Raw genomic sequence first — 25,271 nt, forward strand, 5'->3', positions numbered from 1 at the left:
CTCGCCTTTAAAGCACATGAAAAGCGGCAAAACGTCGACAATGATGCCCTTGGCCAAAAAGGGCGTATGCGTTTTTTCCTGAATATATTCAGGAAAAAACGCATACGCCCTTTTTGGCCAACCAAGCAAGCCGGAAAGGCAAATCAGCACTACAAACAAGTCTCGCTTGCCATCGGTCAAAAGGGCCATGCTGAAAAAAGTGTAAAACCCGGAAATGCAGGACAGGCCATGGAGACATGGGAGCCTTGCTACGCTGATGGGCGGGATGTAAATTGCCAACAGCCACTCTGGAGAAGTGTACGGTGTGTCCTGAAACATGTAATAAACACAGCTTAGAGAGCATAGGGCACTTCCACTCATGGGCGTATACATTGGGAAAACTGAAAATCCACAAGACACAGGCACCCCAAAGTGTAGGGCTGCTCTGTTTACAAGAACCTCCACTTCGGTACACCTTAAATAGCTCAGGATAGAGAAAAATGGATAAAGAAGTTGTGGTACTTATGCACAATGGAATATCACTCAGCCATGAAATCAATGACATAAGGCTAGTAGCAGCAAGCATGATGAGTGGATTTAGGTACGATGACTCTAAGTGAAATAACTCACACAGAAAAAGACACTTATCCTAAGATATCACTTATAGAGGGAATGTCAAAATCGCTACCCTTGAACTGAATTACAAGACAGAACAGAGTCACACGTTTAGAAAACACACTATGGCTGCTTAACGGGAAAGGTCAGGTGGGGTGATGCATAAAACAAGGGTTTGAAATTAGCTCAGATTCCGTTCCATAAGCCAAATATGTAATGGACAAGACGTACACCCTGCTCAGTGAAATGGACTCAACACCCCCTATTCAGCGCACAAGAATATATCTGACTGGTAAGAATCTTAAAACCTATGTATTGATATCTCTCTGGAAGTGAATCAAGAGGGTGTAAAGCGGCATAAACACAGCAGTGAAAAGCAGCTAAATCCCATTATAAACATAAATTACTTAAAAAAAAAACCCGTAAAACAAAGACAGTGAAAGAGAGAGAAATTCTTACAAAATCCATTCAGGGGCTCTGATGCAACCTGGATTGACCATATCTAGACCCACAGCTGAATGAGACATAAGGCTGGACACTCTTGGGACTGAGAGGATTGGTGAGGTTGGGTGAGCAAACGCAGACCCTTTAAAGTCATACTGCGTGGTACCCATCCCATGCGTCCCAAATCTCCAGGTTCAAGGGCATCTTCCTACATCGAAAACATGCCTGGGAAACCCAGAAGATGGTACACCGTGTGGTCGGGAAAGGTTTCTAAAACGCACCTCATTTCTCCTCTCCTTGTGCTCGGGTTCGCCATTCCAGCCGCTTTACTAACAATCTCCCTACGTGGAGAATCAGCACCGTTATCCTCCTCTTTCGTACAGGTTGCAATTTGTCCTGAGGATGAACGGGAAGAGGGGGAACCAATGAGAGACTAGCTCTAGGTGTTGGGACAGGCACAGGTCACTCTATTTTTCCATCAGGAAGAAGAAAGAACCACAGGCTCAACCTGCCCCCCCCCCGGAACCAGAATAGGGCCTGAAGCAATCCTGCGCTTTTGCGGCCAGCTCCCAAAAAAGCGAGTTGACAAATGGAGCTCAGGGGCACTGCAATTCACAAACCTGCAGAGTTATAAATGATAACTCTCGTCCACAAATATATTGAGGGAAGGCAACGAAGAGGATTTGAAAGCAAGGCAGAATTGCAGGAAACAGATTTCAGGAGGTAGGTGCGACTCGCCTTTAAAGCACATGAAAAGCGGCAAAACGTCGACAATGATGCCCTTGGCCAAAAAGGGCGTATGCGTTTTTTCCTGAATATATTCAGGAAAAAACGCATACGCCCTTTTTGGCCAACCAAGCAAGCCGGAAAGGCAAATCAGCACTACAAACAAGTCTCGCTTGCCATCGGTCAAAAGGGCCATGCTGAAAAAAGTGTAAAACCCGGAAATGCAGGACAGGCCATGGAGACATGGGAGCCTTGCTACGCTGATGGCCGGGATGTAAATTGCCAACAGCCACTCTGGAGAAGTGTACGGTGTGTCCTGAAACATGTAATAAACACAGCTTAGAGAGCATAGGGCACTTCCACTCATGGGCGTATACATTGGGAAAACTGAAAATCCACAAGACACAGGCACCCCAAAGTGTAGGGCTGCTCTGTTTACAAGAACCTCCACTTCGGTACACCTTAAATAGCTCAGGATAGAGAAAAATGGATAAAGAAGTTGTGGTACTTATGCACAATGGAATATCACTCAGCCATGAAATCAATGTCATAAGGCTAGTAGCAGCAAGCATGATGAGTGGATTTAGGTACGATGACTCTAAGTGAAATAAGTCACACAGAAAAAGACACTTTTCCTAAGATATCACTTATAGAGGGAATGTCAAAATCGCTACCCTTGAACTGAATTACAAGACAGAACAGAGTCACACGTTTAGAAAACACACTATGGCTGCTTAACGGGAAAGGTCAGGTGGGGTGATGCATAAAACAAGGGTTTGAAATTAGCTCAGATTCCGTTCCATAAGCCAAATATGTAATGGACAAGACGTACACCCTGCTCAGTGAAATGGACTCAACACCCCCTATTCACCGCACAAGAATATATCTGACTGGTAAGAATCTTAAAACCTATGTATTGATATCTCTCTGGAAGTGAATCAAGAGGGTGTAAAGCGGCATAAACACAGCAGTGAAAAGCAGCTAAATCCCATTATAAACATAAATTACTTAAAAAAAACCCCGTAAAACAAAGACAGTGAAAGAGAGAGAAATTCTTACAAAATCCATTCAGGGGCTCTGATGCAACCTGGATTGACCATATCTAGACCCACAGCTGGATGAGACATAAGGGTGGACACTCTTGGAGCTGAGAGGATTGGTGAGGTTGGGTGAGCAAACGCAGACCCTTTAAAGTCATACTGCGTGGTACCCATCCCATGGGTCCCAAATCTCCAGGTTCAAGGGCATCTTCCTACATCGAAAACATGCCTGGGAAACCCAGAAGATGGTACACCGTGTGGTCGGGAAAGGTTTCTAAAACGCACCTCATTTCTCCTCTCCTTGTGCTCGGGTTCGCCATTCCAGCCGCTTTACTAACAATCTCCCTACGTGGAGAATCAGCACCGTTAACCTCCTCTTTCGTACAGGTTGCAATTTGTCCTGAGGATGAACGGGAAGAGGGGGAACCAATGAGAGACTAGCTCTAGGTGTTGGGACAGGCACAGGTCACTCTATTTTTCCATCAGGAAGAAGAAAGAACCACAGGCTCAACCTGCCCCCCCCCCGGAACCAGAATAGGGCCTGAAGCAATCCTGCGCTTTTGCGGCCAGCTCCCAAAAAAGCGAGTTGACAAATGGAGCTCAGGGGCACTGCAATTCACAAACCTGCAGAGTTATAAATGATAACTCTCGTCCACAAATATATTGAGGGAAGGCAACGAAGAGGATTTGAAAGCAAGGCAGAATTGCAGGAAACAGATTTCAGGAGGTAGGTGCGACTCGCCTTTAAAGCACATGAAAAGCGGCAAAACGTCGACAATGATGCCCTTGGCCAAAAAGGGCGTATGCGTTTTTTCCTGAATATATTCAGGAAAAAACGCATACGCCCTTTTTGGCCAACCAAGCAAGCCGGAAAGGCAAATCAGCACTACAAACAAGTCTCGCTTGCCATCGGTCAAAAGGGCCATGCTGAAAAAAGTGTAAAACCCAGAAATGCAGGACAGGCCATGGAGACATGGGAGCCTTGCTACGCTGATGGGCGGGATGTAAATTGCCAACAGCCACTCTGGAGAAGTGTACGGTGTGCCCTGAAACATGTAATAAACACAGCTTAGAGAGCATAGGGCACTTCCACTCATGGGCGTATACATTGGGAAAACTGAAAATCCACAAGACACAGGCACCCCAAAGTGTAGGGCTGCTCTGTTTACAAGAACCTCCACTTCGGTACACCTTAAATAGCTCAGGATAGAGAAAAATGGATAAAGAAGTTGTGGTACTTATGCACAATGGAATATCACTCAGCCATGAAATCAATGTCATAAGGCTAGTAGCAGCAAGCATGATGAGTGGATTTAGGTACGATGACTCTAAGTGAAATAAGTCACACAGAAAAAGACACTTTTCCTAAGATATCACTTATAGAGGGAATGTCAAAATCGCTACCCTTGAACTGAATTACAAGACAGAACAGAGTCACACGTTTAGAAAACACACTATGGCTGCTTAACGGGAAAGGTCAGGTGGGGTGATGCATAAAACAAGGGTTTGAAATTAGCTCAGATTCCGTTCCATAAGCCAAATATGTAATGGACAAGACGTACACCCTGCTCAGTGAAATGGACTCAACACCCCCTATTCACCGCACAAGAATATATCTGACTGGTAAGAATCTTAAAACCTATGTATTGATATCTCTCTGGAAGTGAATCAAGAGGGTGTAAAGCGGCATAAACACAGCAGTGAAAAGCAGCTAAACCCCATTATAAAAATAAATTACTTAAAAAAAACCCATAAAACAACGACAGTGAAAGAGAGAGAAATTCTTACAAAATCCATTCAGGGGCTCTGATGCAACCTGGATTGACCATATCTAGACCCACAGCTGGATGAGACATAAGGGTGGACACTCTTGGAGCTGAGAGGATTGGTGAGGTTGGGTGAGCAAACGCAGACCCTTTAAAGTCATACTGCGTGGTACCCATCCCATGGGTCCCAAATCTCCAGGTTCAAGGGCATCTTCCTACATCGAAAACATGCCTGGGAAACCCAGAAGATGGTACACCGTGTGGTCGGGAAAGGTTTCTAAAACGCACCTCATTTCTCCTCTCCTTGTGCTCGGGTTCGCCATTCCAGCCGCTTTACTAACAATCTCCCTACGTGGAGAATCAGCACCGTTAACCTCCTCTTTCGTACAGGTTGCAATTTGTCCTGAGGATGAACGGGAAGAGGGGGAACCAATGAGAGACTAGCTCTAGGTGTTGGGACAGGCACAGGTCACTCTATTTTTCCATCAGGAAGAAGAATGAACCACAGGCTCAGCCTGCCCCCCCGGAACCAGAATAGGGCCTGAAGCAATCCTGCGCTTTTGCGGCCAGCTCCCAAAAAAGCGAGTTGACAAATGGAGCTCAGGGGCACTGCAATTCACAAACCTGCAGAGTTATAAATGATAACTCTCGTCCGCAAATATATTGAGGGAAGGCAACGAAGAGGATTTGAAAGCAAGGCAGAATTGCAGGAAACAGATTTCAGGAGGTAGATGCGACTCGCCTTTAAAGCACATGAAAAGCGGCAAAACGTCGACAATGATGCCCTTGGCCAAAAAGGGCGTATGCGTTTTTTCCTGAATATATTCAGGAAAAAACGCATACGCCCTTTTTGGCCAACCAAGCAAGCCGGAAAGGCAAATCAGCACTACAAACAAGTCTCGCTTGCCATCGGTCAAAAGGGCCATGCTGAAAAAAGTGTAAAACCCGGAAATGCAGGACAGGCCATGGAGACATGGGAGCCTTGCTACGCTGATGGGCGGGATGTAAATTGCCAACAGCCACTCTGGAGAAGTGTACGGTGTGTCCTGAAACATGTAATAAACACAGCTTAGAGAGCATAGGGCACTTCCACTCATGGGCGTATACATTGGGAAAACTGAAAATCCACAAGACACAGGCACCCCAAAGTGTAGGGCTGCTCTGTTTACAAGAACCTCCACTTCGGTACACCTTAAATAGCTCAGGATAGAGAAAAATGGATAAAGAAGTTGTGGTACTTATGCACAATGGAATATCACTCAGCCATGAAATCAATGACATAAGGCTAGTAGCAGCAAGCATGATGAGTGGATTTAGGTACGATGACTCTAAGTGAAATAACTCACACAGAAAAAGACACTTATCCTAAGATATCACTTATAGAGGGAATGTCAAAATCGCTACCCTTGAACTGAATTACAAGACAGAACAGAGTCACACGTTTAGAAAACACACTATGGCTGCTTAACGGGAAAGGTCAGGTGGGGTGATGCATAAAACAAGGGTTTGAAATTAGCTCAGATTCCGTTCCATAAGCCAAATATGTAATGGACAAGACGTACACCCTGCTCAGTGAAATGGACTCAACACCCCCTATTCAGCGCACAAGAATATATCTGACTGGTAAGAATCTTAAAACCTATGTATTGATATCTCTCTGGAAGTGAATCAAGAGGGTGTAAAGCGGCATAAACACAGCAGTGAAAAGCAGCTAAATCCCATTATAAACATAAATTACTTAAAAAAAAAACCCGTAAAACAAAGACAGTGAAAGAGAGAGAAATTCTTACAAAATCCATTCAGGGGCTCTGATGCAACCTGGATTGACCATATCTAGACCCACAGCTGAATGAGACATAAGGCTGGACACTCTTGGGACTGAGAGGATTGGTGAGGTTGGGTGAGCAAACGCAGACCCTTTAAAGTCATACTGCGTGGTACCCATCCCATGCGTCCCAAATCTCCAGGTTCAAGGGCATCTTCCTACATCGAAAACATGCCTGGGAAACCCAGAAGATGGTACACCGTGTGGTCGGGAAAGGTTTCTAAAACGCACCTCATTTCTCCTCTCCTTGTGCTCGGGTTCGCCATTCCAGCCGCTTTACTAACAATCTCCCTACGTGGAGAATCAGCACCGTTAACCTCCTCTTTCGTACAGGTTGCAATTTGTCCTGAGGATGAACGGGAAGAGGGGGAACCAATGAGAGACTAGCTCTAGGTGTTGGGACAGGCACAGGTCACTCTATTTTTCCATCAGGAAGAAGAAAGAACCACAGGCTCAACCTGCCCCCCCCCCGGAACCAGAATAGGGCCTGAAGCAATCCTGCGCTTTTGCGGCCAGCTCCCAAAAAAGCGAGTTGACAAATGGAGCTCAGGGGCACTGCAATTCACAAACCTGCAGAGTTATAAATGATAACTCTCGTCCACAAATATATTGAGGGAAGGCAACGAAGAGGATTTGAAAGCAAGGCAGAATTGCAGGAAACAGATTTCAGGAGGTAGGTGCGACTCGCCTTTAAAGCACATGAAAAGCGGCAAAACGTCGACAATGATGCCCTTGGCCAAAAAGGGCGTATGCGTTTTTTCCTGAATATATTCAGGAAAAAACGCATACGCCCTTTTTGGCCAACCAAGCAAGCCGGAAAGGCAAATCAGCACTACAAACAAGTCTCGCTTGCCATCGGTCAAAAGGGCCATGCTGAAAAAAGTGTAAAACCCGGAAATGCAGGACAGGCCATGGAGACATGGGAGCCTTGCTACGCTGATGGGCGGGATGTAAATTGCCAACAGCCACTCTGGAGAAGTGTACAGTGTGTCCTGAAACATGTAATAAACACAGCTTAGAGAGCATAGGGCACTTCCACTCATGGGCGTATACATTGGGAAAACTGAAAATCCACAAGACACAGGCACCCCAAAGTGTAGGGCTGCTCTGTTTACAAGAACCTCCACTTCGGTACACCTTAAATAGCTCAGGATAGAGAAAAATGGATAAAGAAGTTGTGGTACTTATGCACAATGGAATATCACTCAGCCATGAAATCAATGTCATAAGGCTAGTAGCAGCAAGCATGATGAGTGGATTTAGGTACGATGACTCTAAGTGAAATAAGTCACACAGAAAAAGACACTTTTCCTAAGATATCACTTATAGAGGGAATGTCAAAATCGCTACCCTTGAACTGAATTACAAGACAGAACAGAGTCACACGTTTAGAAAACACACTATGGCTGCTTAACGGGAAAGGTCAGGTGGGGTGATGCATAAAACAAGGGTTTGAAATTAGCTCAGATTCCGTTCCATAAGCCAAATATGTAATGGACAAGACGTACACCCTGCTCAGTGAAATGGACTCAACACCCCCTATTCACCGCACAAGAATATATCTGACTGGTAAGAATCTTAAAACCTATGTATTGATATCTCTCTGGAAGTGAATCAAGAGGGTGTAAAGCGGCATAAACACAGCAGTGAAAAGCAGCTAAATCCCATTATAAACATAAATTACTTAAAAAAAAAACCCGTAAAACAAAGACAGTGAAAGAGAGAGAAATTCTTACAAAATCCATTCAGGGGCTCTGATGCAACCTGGATTGACCATATCTAGACCCACAGCTGGATGAGACATAAGGGTGGACACTCTTGGAGCTGAGAGGATTGGTGAGGTTGGGTGAGCAAACGCAGACCCTTTAAAGTCATACTGCGTGGTACCCATCCCATGGGTCCCAAATCTCCAGGTTCAAGGGCATCTTCCTACATCGAAAACATGCCTGGGAAACCCAGAAGATGGTACACCGTGTGGTCGGGAAAGGTTTCTAAAACGCACCTCATTTCTCCTCTCCTTGTGCTCGGGTTCGCCATTCCAGCCGCTTTACTAACAATCTCCCTACGTGGAGAATCAGCACCGTTAACCTCCTCTTTCGTACAGGTTGCAATTTGTCCTGAGGATGAACGGGAAGAGGGGGAACCAATGAGAGACTAGCTCTAGGTGTTGGGACAGGCACAGGTCACTCTATTTTTCCATCAGGAAGAAGAAAGAACCACAGGCTCAACCTGCCCCCCCCCGGAACCAGAATAGGGCCTGAAGCAATCCTGCGCTTTTGCGGCCAGCTCCCAAAAAAGCGAGTTGACAAATGGAGCTCAGGGGCACTGCAATTCACAAACCTGCGGAGTTATAAATGATAACTCTCGTCCACAAATATATTGAGGGAAGGCAACGAAGAGGATTTGAAAGCAAGGCAGAATTGCAGGAAACAGATTTCAGGAGGTAGGTGCGACTCGCCTTTAAAGCACATGAAAAGCGGCAAAACGTCGACAATGATGCCCTTGGCCAAAAAGGGCGTATGCGTTTTTTCCTGAATATATTCAGGAAAAAACGCATACGCCCTTTTTGGCCAACCAAGCAAGCCGGAAAGGCAAATCAGCACTACAAACAAGTCTCGCTTGCCATCGGTCAAAAGGGCCATGCTGAAAAAAGTGTAAAACCCGGAAATGCAGGACAGGCCATGGAGACATGGGAGCCTTGCTACGCTGATGGGCGGGATGTAAATTGCCAACAGCCACTCTGGAGAAGTGTACGGTGTGCCCTGAAACATGTAATAAACACAGCTTAGAGAGCATAGGGCACTTCCACTCATGGGCGTATACATTGGGAAAACTGAAAATCCACAAGACACAGGCACCCCAAAGTGTAGGGCTGCTCTGTTTACAAGAACCTCCACTTCGGTACACCTTAAATAGCTCAGGATAGAGAAAAATGGATAAAGAAGTTGTGGTACTTATGCACAATGGAATATCACTCAGCCATGAAATCAATGTCATAAGGCTAGTAGCAGCAAGCATGATGAGTGGATTTAGGTACGATGACTCTAAGTGAAATAAGTCACACAGAAAAAGACACTTTTCCTAAGATATCACTTATAGAGGGAATGTCAAAATCGCTACCCTTGAACTGAATTACAAGACAGAACAGAGTCACACGTTTAGAAAACACACTATGGCTGCTTAACGGGAAAGGTCAGGTGGGGTGATGCATAAAACAAGGGTTTGAAATTAGCTCAGATTCCGTTCCATAAGCCAAATATGTAATGGACAAGACGTACACCCTGCTCAGTGAAATGGACTCAACACCCCCTATTCACCGCACAAGAATATATCTGACTGGTAAGAATCTTAAAACCTATGTATTGATATCTCTCTGGAAGTGAATCAAGAGGGTGTAAAGCGGCATAAACACAGCAGTGAAAAGCAGCTAAACCCCATTATAAAAATAAATTACTTAAAAAAAACCCATAAAACAACGACAGTGAAAGAGAGAGAAATTCTTACAAAATCCATTCAGGGGCTCTGATGCAACCTGGATTGACCATATCTAGACCCACAGCTGGATGAGACATAAGGGTGGACACTCTTGGAGCTGAGAGGATTGGTGAGGTTGGGTGAGCAAACGCAGACCCTTTAAAGTCATACTGCGTGGTACCCATCCCATGGGTCCCAAATCTCCAGGTTCAAGGGCATCTTCCTACATCGAAAACATGCCTGGGAAACCCAGAAGATGGTACACCGTGTGGTCGGGAAAGGTTTCTAAAACGCACCTCATTTCTCCTCTCCTTGTGCTCGGGTTCGCCATTCCAGCCGCTTTACTAACAATCTCCCTACGTGGAGAATCAGCACCGTTAACCTCCTCTTTCGTACAGGTTGCAATTTGTCCTGAGGATGAACGGGAAGAGGGGGAACCAATGAGAGACTAGCTCTAGGTGTTGGGACAGGCACAGGTCACTCTATTTTTCCATCAGGAAGAAGAATGAACCACAGGCTCAGCCTGCCCCCCCGGAACCAGAATAGGGCCTGAAGCAATCCTGCGCTTTTGCGGCCAGCTCCCAAAAAAGCGAGTTGACAAATGGAGCTCAGGGGCACTGCAATTCACAAACCTGCAGAGTTATAAATGATAACTCTCGTCCACAAATATATTGAGGGAAGGCAACGAAGAGGATTTGAAAGCAAGGCAGAATTGCAGGAAACAGATTTCAGGAGGTAGGTGCGACTCGCCTTTAAAGCACATGAAAAGCGGCAAAACGTCGACAATGATGCCCTTGGCCAAAAAGGGCGTATGCGTTTTTTCCTGAATATATTCAGGAAAAAACGCATACGCCCTTTTTGGCCAACCAAGCAAGCCGGAAAGGCAAATCAGCACTACAAACAAGTCTCGCTTGCCATCGGTCAAAAGGGCCATGCTGAAAAAAGTGTAAAACCCGGAAATGCAGGACAGGCCATGGAGACATGGGAGCCTTGCTACGCTGATGGGCGGGATGCAAATTGCCAACAGCCACTCTGGAGAAGTGTACGGTGTGTCCTGAAACATGTAATAAACACAGCTTAGAGAGCATAGGGCACTTCCACTCATGGGCGTATACATTGGGAAAACTGAAAATCCACAAGACACAGGCACCCCAAAGTGTAGGGCTGCTCTGTTTACAAGAACCTCCACTTCGGTACACCTTAAATAGCTCAGGATAGAGAAAAATGGATAAAGAAGTTGTGGTACTTATGCACAATGGAATATCACTCAGCCATGAAATCAATGTCATAAGGCTAGTAGCAGCAAGCATGATGAGTGGATTTAGGTACGATGACTCTAAGTGAAATAAGTCACACAGAAAAAGACACTTTTCCTAAGATATCACTTATAGAGGGAATGTCAAAATCGCTACCCTTGAACTGAATTACAAGACAGAACAGAGTCACACGTTTAGAAAACACACTATGGCTGCTTAACGGGAAAGGTCAGGTGGGGTGATGCATAAAACAAGGGTTTGAAATTAGCTCAGATTCCGTTCCATAAGCCAAATATGTAATGGACAAGACGTACACCCTGCTCAGTGAAATGGACTCAACACCCCCTATTCACCGCACAAGAATATATCTGACTGGTAAGAATCTTAAAACCTATGTATTGATATCTCTCTGGAAGTGAATCAAGAGGGTGTAAAGCGGCATAAACACAGCAGTGAAAAGCAGCTAAACCCCATTATAAAAATAAATTACTTAAAAAAAACCCATAAAACAACGACAGTGAAAGAGAGAGAAATTCTTACAAAATCCATTCAGGGGCTCTGATGCAACCTGGATTGACCATATCTAGACCCACAGCTGGATGAGACATAAGGGTGGACACTCTTGGAGCTGAGAGGATTGGTGAGGTTGGGTGAGCAAACGCAGACCCTTTAAAGTCATACTGCGTGGTACCCATCCCATGGGTCCCAAATCTCCAGGTTCAAGGGCATCTTCCTACATCGAAAACATGCCTGGGAAACCCAGAAGATGGTACACCGTGTGGTCGGGAAAGGTTTCTAAAACGCACCTCATTTCTCCTCTCCTTGTGCTCGGGTTCGCCATTCCAGCCGCTTTACTAACAATCTCCCTACGTGGAGAATCAGCACCGTTAACCTCCTCTTTCGTACAGGTTGCAATTTGTCCTGAGGATGAACGGGAAGAGGGGGAACCAATGAGAGACTAGCTCTAGGTGTTGGGACAGGCACAGGTCACTCTATTTTTCCATCAGGAAGAAGAATGAACCACAGGCTCAGCCTGCCCCCCCGGAACCAGAATAGGGCCTGAAGCAATCCTGCGCTTTTGCGGCCAGCTCCCAAAAAAGCGAGTTGACAAATGGAGCTCAGGGGCACTGCAATTCACAAACCTGCAGAGTTATAAATGATAACTCTCGTCCGCAAATATATTGAGGGAAGGCAACGAAGAGGATTTGAAAGCAAGGCAGAATTGCAGGAAACAGATTTCAGGAGGTAGATGCGACTCGCCTTTAAAGCACATGAAAAGCGGCAAAACGTCGACAATGATGCCCTTGGCCAAAAAGGGCGTATGCGTTTTTTCCTGAATATATTCAGGAAAAAACGCATACGCCCTTTTTGGCCAACCAAGCAAGCCGGAAAGGCAAATCAGCACTACAAACAAGTCTCGCTTGCCATCGGTCAAAAGGGCCATGCTGAAAAAAGTGTAAAACCCGGAAATGCAGGACAGGCCATGGAGACATGGGAGCCTTGCTACGCTGATGGGCGGGATGTAAATTGCCAACAGCCACTCTGGAGAAGTGTACGGTGTGTCCTGAAACATGTAATAAACACAGCTTAGAGAGCATAGGGCACTTCCACTCATGGGCGTATACATTGGGAAAACTGAAAATCCACAAGACACAGGCACCCCAAAGTGTAGGGCTGCTCTGTTTACAAGAACCTCCACTTCGGTACACCTTAAATAGCTCAGGATAGAGAAAAATGGATAAAGAAGTTGTGGTACTTATGCACAATGGAATATCACTCAGCCATGAAATCAATGACATAAGGCTAGTAGCAGCAAGCATGATGAGTGGATTTAGGTACGATGACTCTAAGTGAAATAACTCACACAGAAAAAGACACTTATCCTAAGATATCACTTATAGAGGGAATGTCAAAATCGCTACCCTTGAACTGAATTACAAGACAGAACAGAGTCACACGTTTAGAAAACACACTATGGCTGCTTAACGGGAAAGGTCAGGTGGGGTGATGCATAAAACAAGGGTTTGAAATTAGCTCAGATTCCGTTCCATAAGCCAAATATGTAATGGACAAGACGTACACCCTGCTCAGTGAAATGGACTCAACACCCCCTATTCAGCGCACAAGAATATATCTGACTGGTAAGAATCTTAAAACCTATGTATTGATATCTCTCTGGAAGTGAATCAAGAGGGTGTAAAGCGGCATAAACACAGCAGTGAAAAGCAGCTAAATCCCATTATAAACATAAATTACTTAAAAAAAAAACCCGTAAAACAAAGACAGTGAAAGAGAGAGAAATTCTTACAAAATCCATTCAGGGGCTCTGATGCAACCTGGATTGACCATATCTAGACCCACAGCTGAATGAGACATAAGGCTGGACACTCTTGGGACTGAGAGGATTGGTGAGGTTGGGTGAGCAAACGCAGACCCTTTAAAGTCATACTGCGTGGTACCCATCCCATGCGTCCCAAATCTCCAGGTTCAAGGGCATCTTCCTACATCGAAAACATGCCTGGGAAACCCAGAAGATGGTACACCGTGTGGTCGGGAAAGGTTTCTAAAACGCACCTCATTTCTCCTCTCCTTGTGCTCGGGTTCGCCATTCCAGCCGCTTTACTAACAATCTCCCTACGTGGAGAATCAGCACCGTTAACCTCCTCTTTCGTACAGGTTGCAATTTGTCCTGAGGATGAACGGGAAGAGGGGGAACCAATGAGAGACTAGCTCTAGGTGTTGGGACAGGCACAGGTCACTCTATTTTTCCATCAGGAAGAAGAAAGAACCACAGGCTCAACCTGCCCCCCCCCCCGGAACCAGAATAGGGCCTGAAGCAATCCTGCGCTTTTGCGGCCAGCTCCCAAAAAAGCGAGTTGACAAATGGAGCTCAGGGGCACTGCAATTCACAAACCTGCAGAGTTATAAATGATAACTCTCGTCCACAAATATATTGAGGGAAGGCAACGAAGAGGATTTGAAAGCAAGGCAGAATTGCAGGAAACAGATTTCAGGAGGTAGGTGCGACTCGCCTTTAAAGCACATGAAAAGCGGCAAAACGTCGACAATGATGCCCTTGGCCAAAAAGGGCGTATGCGTTTTTTCCTGAATATATTCAGGAAAAAACGCATACGCCCTTTTTGGCCAACCAAGCAAGCCGGAAAGGCAAATCAGCACTACAAACAAGTCTCGCTTGCCATCGGTCAAAAGGGCCATGCTGAAAAAAGTGTAAAACCCGGAAATGCAGGACAGGCCATGGAGACATGGGAGCCTTGCTACGCTGATGGGCGGGATGTAAATTGCCAACAGCCACTCTGGAGAAGTGTACAGTGTGTCCTGAAACATGTAATAAACACAGCTTAGAGAGCATAGGGCACTTCCACTCATGGGCGTATACATTGGGAAAACTGAAAATCCACAAGACACAGGCACCCCAAAGTGTAGGGCTGCTCTGTTTACAAGAACCTCCACTTCGGTACACCTTAAATAGCTCAGGATAGAGAAAAATGGATAAAGAAGTTGTGGTACTTATGCACAATGGAATATCACTCAGCCATGAAATCAATGTCATAAGGCTAGTAGCAGCAAGCATGATGAGTGGATTTAGGTACGATGACTCTAAGTGAAATAAGTCACACAGAAAAAGACACTTTTCCTAAGATATCACTTATAGAGGGAATGTCAAAATCGCTACCCTTGAACTGAATTACAAGACAGAACAGAGTCACACGTTTAGAAAACACACTATGGCTGCTTAACGGGAAAGGTCAGGTGGGGTGATGCATAAAACAAGGGTTTGAAATTAGCTCAGATTCCGTTCCATAAGCCAAATATGTAATGGACAAGACGTACACCCTGCTCAGTGAAATGGACTCAACACCCCCTATTCACCGCACAAGAATATATCTGACTGGTAAGAATCTTAAAACCTATGTATTGATATCTCTCTGGAAGTGAATCAAGAGGGTGTAAAGCGGCATAAACACAGCAGTGAAAAGCAGCTAAATCCCATTATAAACATAAATTACTTAAAAAAAAAACCCGTAAAACAAAGACAGTGAAAGAGAGAGAAATTCTTACAAAATCCATTCAGGGGCTCTGATGCAACCTGGATTGACCATATCTAGACCCACAGCTGGATGAGACATAAGGGTGGACACTCTTGGAGCTGAGAGGATTGGTGAGGTTGGGTGAGCAAACGCAGACCCTTTAAAGTCATACTGCGTGGTACCCATCCCATGGGTCCCAAATCTCCAGGTTCAAGGGCATCTTCCTACATCGAAAACATGCCTGGGAAACCCAGAAGATGGTACACCGTGTGGTCGGGAAAGGTTTCTAAAACGCACCTCATTTCTCCTCTCCTTGTGCTCGGGTTCGCCATTCCAGCCGCTTTACTAACAATCTCCCTACGTGGAGAATCAGCACCGTTAACCTCCTCTTTCGTACAGGTTGCAATTTGTCCTGAGGATGAACGGGAAGAGGGGGAACCAATGAGAGACTAGCTCTAGGTGTTGGGACAGGCACAGGTCACTCTATTTTTCCATCAGGAAGAAGAAAGAACCACAGGCTCAACCTGCCCCCCCCCGGAACCAGAATAGGGCCTGAAGCAATCCTGCGCTTTTGCGGCCAGCTCCCAAAAAAGCGAGTTGACAAATGGAGCTCAGGGGCACTGCAATTCACAAACCTGCAGAGTTATAAATGATAACTCTCGTCCACAAATATATTGAGGGAAGGCAACGAAGAGGATTTGAAAGCAAGGCAGAATTGCAGGAAACAGATTTCAGGAGGTAGGTGCGACTCGCCTTTAAAGCACATGAAAAGCGGCAAAACGTCGACAATGATGCCCTTGGCCAAAAAGGGCGTATGCGTTTTTTCCTGAATATATTCAGGAAAAAACGCATACGCCCTTTTTGGCCAACCAAGCAAGCCGGAAAGGCAAATCAGCACTACAAACAAGTCTCGCTTGCCATCGGTCAAAAGGGCCATGCTGAAAAAAGTGTAAAACCCGGAAATGCAGGACAGGCCATGGAGACATGGGAGCCTTGCTACGCTGATGGGCGGGATGTAAATTGCCAACAGCCACTCTGGAGAAGTGTACGGTGTGTCCTGAAACATGTAATAAACACAGCTTAGAGAGCATAGGGCACTTCCACTCATGGGCGTATACATTGGGAAAACTGAAAATCCACAAGACACAGGCACCCCAAAGTGTAGGGCTGCTCTGTTTACAAGAACCTCCACTTCGGTACACCTTAAATAGCTCAGGATAGAGAAAAATGGATAAAGAAGTTGTGGTACTTATGCACAATGGAATATCACTCAGCCATGAAATCAATGTCATAAGGCTAGTAGCAGCAAGCATGATGAGTGGATTTAGGTACGATGACTCTAAGTGAAATAACTCACACAGAAAAAGACACTTATCCTAAGATATCACTTATAGAGGGAATGTCAAAATCGCTACCCTTGAACTGAATTACAAGACAGAACAGAGTCACACGTTTAGAAAACACACTATGGCTGCTTAACGGGAAAGGTCAGGTGGGGTGATGCATAAAACAAGGGTTTGAAATTAGCTCAGATTCCGTTCCATAAGCCAAATATGTAATGGACAAGACGTACACCCTGCTCAGTGAAATGGACTCAACACCCCCTATTCAGCGCACAAGAATATATATGACTGGTAAGAATCTTAAAACCTATGTATTGATATCTCTCTGGAAGTGAATCAAGAGGGTGTAAAGCGGCATAAACACAGCAGTGAAAAGCAGCTAAATCCCATTATAAACATAAATTACTTAAAAAAAAAACCCGTAAAACAAAGACAGTGAAAGAGAGAGAAATTCTTACAAAATCCATTCAGGGGCTCTGATGCAACCTGGATTGACCATATCTAGACCCACAGCTGGATGAGACATAAGGGTGGACACTCTTGGAGCTGAGAGGATTGGTGAGGTTGGGTGAGCAAACGCAGACCCTTTAAAGTCATACTGCGTGGTACCCATCCCATGGGTCCCAAATCTCCAGGTTCAAGGGCATCTTCCTACATCGAAAACATGCCTGGGAAACCCAAAAGATGGTACACCGTGTGGTCGGGAAAGGTTTCTAAAACGCACCTCATTTCTCCTCTCCTTGTGCTCGGGTTCGCCATTCCAGCCGCTTTACTAACAATCTCCCTACGTGGAGAATCAGCACCGTTAACCTCCTGTTTCGTACAGGTTGCAATTTGTCCTGAGGATGAACGGGAAGAGGGGGAACCAATGAGAGACTAGCTCTAGGTGTTGGGACAGGCACAGGTCACTCTATTTTTCCATCAGGAAGAAGAATGAACCACAGGCTCAGCCTGCCCCCCCCCCCGGAACCAGAATAGGGCCTGAAGCAATCCTGCGCTTTTGCGGCCAGCTCCCAAAAAAGCGAGTTGACAAATGGAGCTCAGGGGCACTGCAATTCACAAACCTGCAGAGTTATAAATGATAACTCTCGTCCACAAATATATTGAGGGAAGGCAACGAAGAGGATTTGAAAGCAAGGCAGAATTGCAGGAAACAGATTTCAGGAGGTAGGTGCGACTCGCCTTTAAAGCACATGAAAAGCGGCAAAACGTCGACAATGATGCCCTTGGCCAAAAAGGGCGTATGCGTTTTTTCCTGAATATATTCAGGAAAAAACGCATACGCCCTTTTTGGCCAACCAAGCAAGCCGGAAAGGCAAATCAGCACTACAAACAAGTCTCGCTTGCCATCGGTCAAAAGGGCCATGCTGAAAAAAGTGTAAAACCCAGAAATGCAGGACAGGCCATGGAGACATGGGAGCCTTGCTACGCTGATGGGCGGGATGTAAATTGCCAACAGCCACTCTGGAGAAGTGTACGGTGTGTCCTGAAACATGTAATAAACACAGCTTAGAGAGCATAGGGCACTTCCACTCATGGGCGTATACATTGGGAAAACTGAAAATCCACAAGACACAGGCACCCCAAAGTGTAGGGCTGCTCTGTTTACAAGAACCTCCACTTCGGTACACCTTAAATAGCTCAGGATAGAGAAAAATGGATAAAGAAGTTGTGGTACTTATGCACAATGGAATATCACTCAGCCATGAAATCAATGTCATAAGGCTAGTAGCAGCAAGCATGATGAGTGGATTTAGGTACGATAACTCTAAGTGAAATAACTCACACAGAAAAAGACACTTATCCTAAGATATCACTTATAGAGGGAATGTCAAAATCGCTACCCTTGAACTGAATTACAAGACAGAACAGAGTCACACGTTTAGAAAACACACTATGGCTGCTTAACGGGAAAGGTCAGGTGGGGTGATGCATAAAACAAGGGTTTGAAATTACCTCAGATTCCGTTCCATAAGCCAAATATGTAATGGACAAGACGTACACCCTGCTCAGTGAAATGGACTCAACACCCCCTATTCAGCGCACAAGAATATATCTGACTGGTAAGAATCTTAAAACCTATGTATTGATATCTCTCAGGAAGTGAATCAAGAGGGTGTAAAGCGGCATAAACACAGCAGTGAAAAGCAGCTAAACCCCATTATAAACATAAATTACTTAAAAAAAAAACCCGTAAAACAAAGACAGTGAAAGAGAGAGAAATTCTTACAAAATCCATTCAGGGGCTCTGATGCAACCTGGATTGACCATATCTAGACCCACAGCTGGATGAGACATAAGGGTGGACACTCTTGGAGCTGAGAGGATTGGTGAGGTTGGGTGAGCAAACGCAGACCCTTTAAAGTCATACTGCGTGGTACCCATCCCATGGGTCCCAAATCTCCAGGTTCAAGGGCATCTTCCTACATCGAAAACATGCCTGGGAAACCCAGAAGATGGTACACCGTGTGGTCGGGAAAGGTTTCTAAAACGCACCTCATTTCTCCTCTCCTTGTGCTCGGGTTCGCCATTCCAGCCGCTTTACTAACAATCTCCCTACGTGGAGAATCAGCACCGTTAACCTCCTCTTTCGTACAGGTTGCAATTTGTCCTGAGGATGAACGGGAAGAGGGGGAACCAATGAGAGACTAGCTCTAGGTGTTGGGACAGGCACAGGTCACTCTATTTTTCCATCAGGAAGAAGAATGAACCACAGGCTCAGCCTGCCCCCCCGGAACCAGAATAGGGCCTGAAGCAATCCTGCGCTTTTGCGGCCAGCTCCCAAAAAAGCGAGTTGACAAATGGAGCTCAGGGGCACTGCAATTCACAAACCTGCAGAGTTATAAATGATAACTCTCGTCCACAAATATATTGAGGGAAGGCAACGAAGAGGATTTGAAAGCAAGGCAGAATTGCAGGAAACAGATTTCAGGAGGTAGGTGCGACTCGCCTTTAAAGCACATGAAAAGCGGCAAAACGTCGACAATGATGCCCTTGGCCAAAAAGGGCGTATGCGTTTTTTCCTGAATATATTCAGGAAAAAACGCATACGCCCTTTTTGGCCAACCAAGCAAGCCGGAAAGGCAAATCAGCACTACAAACAAGTCTCGCTTGCCATCGGTCAAAAGGGCCATGCTGAAAAAAGTGTAAAACCCGGAAATGCAGGACAGGCCATGGAGACATGGGAGCCTTGCTACGCTGATGGGCGGGATGTAAATTGCCAACAGCCACTCTGGAGAAGTGTACGGTGTGTCCTGAAACATGTAATAAACACAGCTTAGAGAGCATAGGGCACTTCCACTCATGGGCGTATACATTGGGAAAACTGAAAATCCACAAGACACAGGCACCCCAAAGTGTAGGGCTGCTCTGTTTACAAGAACCTCCACTTCGGTACACCTTAAATAGCTCAGGATAGAGAAAAATGGATAAAGAAGTTGTGGTACTTATGCACAATGGAATATCACTCAGCCATGAAAACAATGTCATAAGGCTAGTAGCAGCAAGCATGAAGAGTGGATTTAGGTACGATGACTCTAAGTGAAATAACTCACACAGAAAAAGACACTTATCCTAAGATATCACTTATAGAGGGAATGTCAAAATCGCTACCCTTGAACTGAATTACAAGACAGAACAGAGTCACACGTTTAGAAAACACACTATGGCTGCTTAACGGGAAAGGTCAGGTGGGGTGATGCATAAAACAAGGGTTTGAAATTAGCTCAGATTCCGTTCCATAAGCCAAATATGTAATGGACAAGACGTACACCCTGCTCAGTGAAATGGACTCAACACCCCCTATTCAGCGCACAAGAATATATCTGACTGGTAAGAATCTTAAAACCTATGTATTGATATCTCTCTGGAAGTGAATCAAGAGGGTGTAAAGCGGCATAAACACAGCAGTGAAAAGCAGCTAAATCCCATTATAAACATAAATTACTTAAAAAAAAAACCCGTAAAACAAAGACAGTGAAAGAGAGAGAAATTCTTACAAAATCCATTCAGGGGCTCTGATGCAACCTGGATTGACCATATCTAGACCCACAGCTGGATGAGACATAAGGCTGGACACTCTTGGGACTGAGAGGATTGGTGAGGTTGGGTGAGCAAACGCAGACCCTTTAAAGTCATACTGCGTGGTACCCATCCCATGGGTCCCAAATCTCCAGGTTCAAGGGCATCTTCCTACATCGAAAACATGCCTGGGAAACCCAGAAGATGGTACACCGTGTGGTCGGGAAAGGTTTCTAAAACGCACCTCATTTCTCCTCTCCTTGTGCTCGGGTTCGCCATTCCAGCCGCTTTACTAACAATCTCCCTACGTGGAGAATCAGCACCGTTAACCTCCTCTTTCGTACAGGTTGCAATTTGTCCTGAGGATGAACGGGAAGAGGGGGAACCAATGAGAGACTAGCTCTAGGTGTTGGGACAGGCACAGGTCACTCTATTTTTCCATCAGGAAGAAGAAAGAACCACAGGCCCAACCTGCCCCCCCCCCGGAACCAGAATAGGGCCTGAAGCAATCCTGCGCTTTTGCGGCCAGCTCCCAAAAAAGCGAGTTGACAAATGGAGCTCAGGGGCACTGCAATTCACAAACCTGCAGAGTTATAAATGATAACTCTCGTCCACAAATATATTGAGGGAAGGCAACGAAGAGGATTTGAAAGCAAGGCAGAATTGCAGGAAACAGATTTCAGGAGGTAGGTGCGACTCGCCTTTAAAGCACATGAAAAGCGGCAAAACGTCGACAATGATGCCCTTGGCCAAAAAGGGCGTATGCGTTTTTTCCTGAATATATTCAGGAAAAAACGCATACGCCCTTTTTGGCCAACCAAGCAAGCCGGAAAGGCAAATCAGCACTACAAACAAGTCTCGCTTGCCATCGGTCAAAAGGGCCATGCTGAAAAAAGTGTAAAACCCGGAAATGCAGGACAGGCCATGGAGACATGGGAGCCTTGCTACGCTGATGGGCGGGATGCAAATTGCCAACAGCCACTCTGGAGAAGTGTACGGTGTGTCCTGAAACATGTAATAAACACAGCTTAGAGAGCATAGGGCACTTCCACTCATGGGCGTATACATTGGGAAAACTGAAAATCCACAAGACACAGGCACCCCAAAGTGTAGGGCTGCTCTGTTTACAAGAACCTCCACTTCGGTACACCTTAAATAGCTCAGGATAGAGAAAAATGGATAAAGAAGTTGTGGTACTTATGCACAATGGAATATCACTCAGCCATGAAATCAATGTCATAAGGCTAGTAGCAGCAAGCATGATGAGTGGATTTAGGTACGATGACTCTAAGTGAAATAAGTCACACAGAAAAAGACACTTTTCCTAAGATATCACTTATAGAGGGAATGTCAAAATCGCTACCCTTGAACTGAATTACAAGACAGAACAGAGTCACACGTTTAGAAAACACACTATGGCTGCTTAACGGGAAAGGTCAGGTGGGGTGATGCATAAAACAAGGGTTTGAAATTAGCTCAGATTCCGTTCCATAAGCCAAATATGTAATGGACAAGACGTACACCCTGCTCAGTGAAATGGACTCAACACCCCCTATTCACCGCACAAGAATATATCTGACTGGTAAGAATCTTAAAACCTATGTATTGATATCTCTCTGGAAGTGAATCAAGAGGGTGTAAAGCGGCATAAACACAGCAGTGAAAAGCAGCTAAACCCCATTATAAAAATAAATTACTTAAAAAAAACCCATAAAACAACGACAGTGAAAGAGAGAGAAATTCTTACAAAATCCATTCAGGGGCTCTGATGCAACCTGGATTGACCATATCTAGACCCACAGCTGGATGAGACATAAGGGTGGACACTCTTGGAGCTGAGAGGATTGGTGAGGTTGGGTGAGCAAACGCAGACCCTTTAAAGTCATACTGCGTGGTACCCATCCCATGGGTCCCAAATCTCCAGGTTCAAGGGCATCTTCCTACATCGAAAACATGCCTGGGAAACCCAGAAGATGGTACACCGTGTGGTCGGGAAAGGTTTCTAAAACGCACCTCATTTCTCCTCTCCTTGTGCTCGGGTTCGCCATTCCAGCCGCTTTACTAACAATCTCCCTACGTGGAGAATCAGCACCGTTAACCTCCTCTTTCGTACAGGTTGCAATTTGTCCTGAGGATGAACGGGAAGAGGGGGAACCAATGAGAGACTAGCTCTAGGTGTTGGGACAGGCACAGGTCACTCTATTTTTCCATCAGGAAGAAGAATGAACCACAGGCTCAGCCTGCCCCCCCCCCCGGAACCAGAATAGGGCCTGAAGCAATCCTGCGCTTTTGCGGCCAGCTCCCAAAAAAGCGAGTTGACAAATGGAGCTCAGGGGCACTGCAATTCACAAACCTGCAGAGTTATAAATGATAACTCTCGTCCACAAATATATTGAGGGAAGGCAACGAAGAGGATTTGAAAGCAAGGCAGAATTGCAGGAAACAGATTTCAGGAGGTAGGTGCGACTCGCCTTTAAAGCACATGAAAAGCGGCAAAACGTCGACAATGATGCCCTTGGCCAAAAAGGGCGTATGCGTTTTTTCCTGAATATATTCAGGAAAAAACGCATACGCCCTTTTTGGCCAACCAAGCAAGCCGGAAAGGCAAATCAGCACTACAAACAAGTCTCGCTTGCCATCGGTCAAAAGGGCCATGCTGAAAAAAGTGTAAAACCCAGAAATGCAGGACAGGCCATGGAGACATGGGAGCCTTGCTACGCTGATGGGCGGGATGTAAATTGCCAACAGCCACTCTGGAGAAGTGTACGGTGTGTCCTGAAACATGTAATAAACACAGCTTAGAGAGCATAGGGCACTTCCACTCATGGGCGTATACATTGGGAAAACTGAAAATCCACAAGACACAGGCACCCCAAAGTGTAGGGCTGCTCTGTTTACAAGAACCTCCACTTCGGTACACCTTAAATAGCTCAGGATAGAGAAAAATGGATAAAGAAGTTGTGGTACTTATGCACAATGGAATATCACTCAGCCATGAAATCAATGTCATAAGGCTAGTAGCAGCAAGCATGATGAGTGGATTTAGGTACGATGACTCTAAGTGAAATAAGTCACACAGAAAAAGACACTTATCCTAAGATATCACTTATAGAGGGAATGTCAAAATCGCTACCCTTGAACTGAATTACAAGACAGAACAGAGTCACACGTTTAGAAAACACACTATGGCTGCTTAACGGGAAAGGTCAGGTGGGGTGATGCATAAAACAAGGGTTTGAAATTAGCTCAGATTCCGTTCCATAAGCCAAATATGTAATGGACAAGACGTACACCCTGCTCAGTGAAATGGACTCAACACCCCCTATTCAGCGCACAAGAATATATCTGACTAGTAAGAATCTTAAAACCTATGTATTGATATCTCTCTGGAAGTGAATCAAGAGGGTGTAAAGCGGCATAAACACAGCAGTGAAAAGCAGCTAAACCCCATTATAAACATAAATTACTTAAAAAAAAAACCCGTAAAACAAAGACAGTGAAAGAGAGAGAAATTCTTACAAAATCCGTTCAGGGGCTCTGATGCAACCTGGATTGACCATATCTAGACCCACAGCTGGATGAGACATAAGGCTGGACACTCTTGGGACTGAGAGGATTGGTGAGGTTGGGTGAGCAAACGCAGACCCTTTAAAGTCATACTGCGTGGTACCCATCCCATGGGTCCCAAATCTCCAGGTTCAAGGGCATCTTCCCACATCGAAAACATGCCTGGGAAACCCAGAAGATGCTACACCGTGTGATAGGGAATGTTTCTAAAACGCACCTCATTTCTCCTCTCCTTGTGCTCGGGTTCGCCATTCCAGCCGCTTTACTAACAATCTCCCTACGTGGAGAATCAGCACCGTTAACCTCCTGTTTCGTACAGGTTGCAATTTGTCCTGAGGATGAACGGGAAGAGGGGGAACCAATGAGAGACTAGCTCTAGGTGTTGGGACAGGCACAGGTCACTCTATTTTTCCATCAGGAAGAAGAATGAACCACAGGCTCAGCCTGCCCCCCCGGAACCAGAATAGGGCCTGAAGCAATCCTGCGCTTTTGCGGCCAGCTCCCAAAAAAGCGAGTTGACAAATGGAGCTCAGGGGCACTGCAATTCACAAACCTGCAGAGTTATAAATGATAACTCTCGTCCACAAATATATTGAGGGAAGGCAACGAAGAGGATTTGAAAGCAAGGCAGAATTGCAGGAAACAGATTTCAGGAGGTAGGTGCGACTCGCCTTTAAAGCACATGAAAAGCGGCAAAACGTCGACAATGATGCCCTTGGCCAAAAAGGGCGTATGCGTTTTTTCCTGAATATATTCAGGAAAAAACGCATACGCCCTTTTTGGCCAACCAAGCAAGCCGGAAAGGCAAATCAGCACTACAAACAAGTCTCGCTTGCCATCGGTCAAAAGGGCCATGCTGAAAAAAGTGTAAAACCCGGAAATGCAGGACAGGCCATGGAGACATGGGAGCCTTGCTACGCTGATGGGCGGGATGTAAATTGCCAACAGCCACTCTGGAGAAGTGTACGGTGTGTCCTGAAACATGTAATAAACACAGCTTAGAGAGCATAGGGCACTTCCACTCATGGGCGTATACATTGGGAAAACTGAAAATCCACAAGACACAGGCACCCCAAAGTGTAGGGCTGCTCTGTTTACAAGAACCTCCACTTCGGTACACCTTAAATAGCTCAGGATAGAGAAAAATGGATAAAGAAGTTGTGGTAC

Source organism: Eubalaena glacialis, chromosome 4, assembly GCF_028564815.1.
Source record: "Eubalaena glacialis isolate mEubGla1 chromosome 4, mEubGla1.1.hap2.+ XY, whole genome shotgun sequence".
NCBI lineage: Eukaryota > Metazoa > Chordata > Mammalia > Artiodactyla > Balaenidae > Eubalaena > Eubalaena glacialis.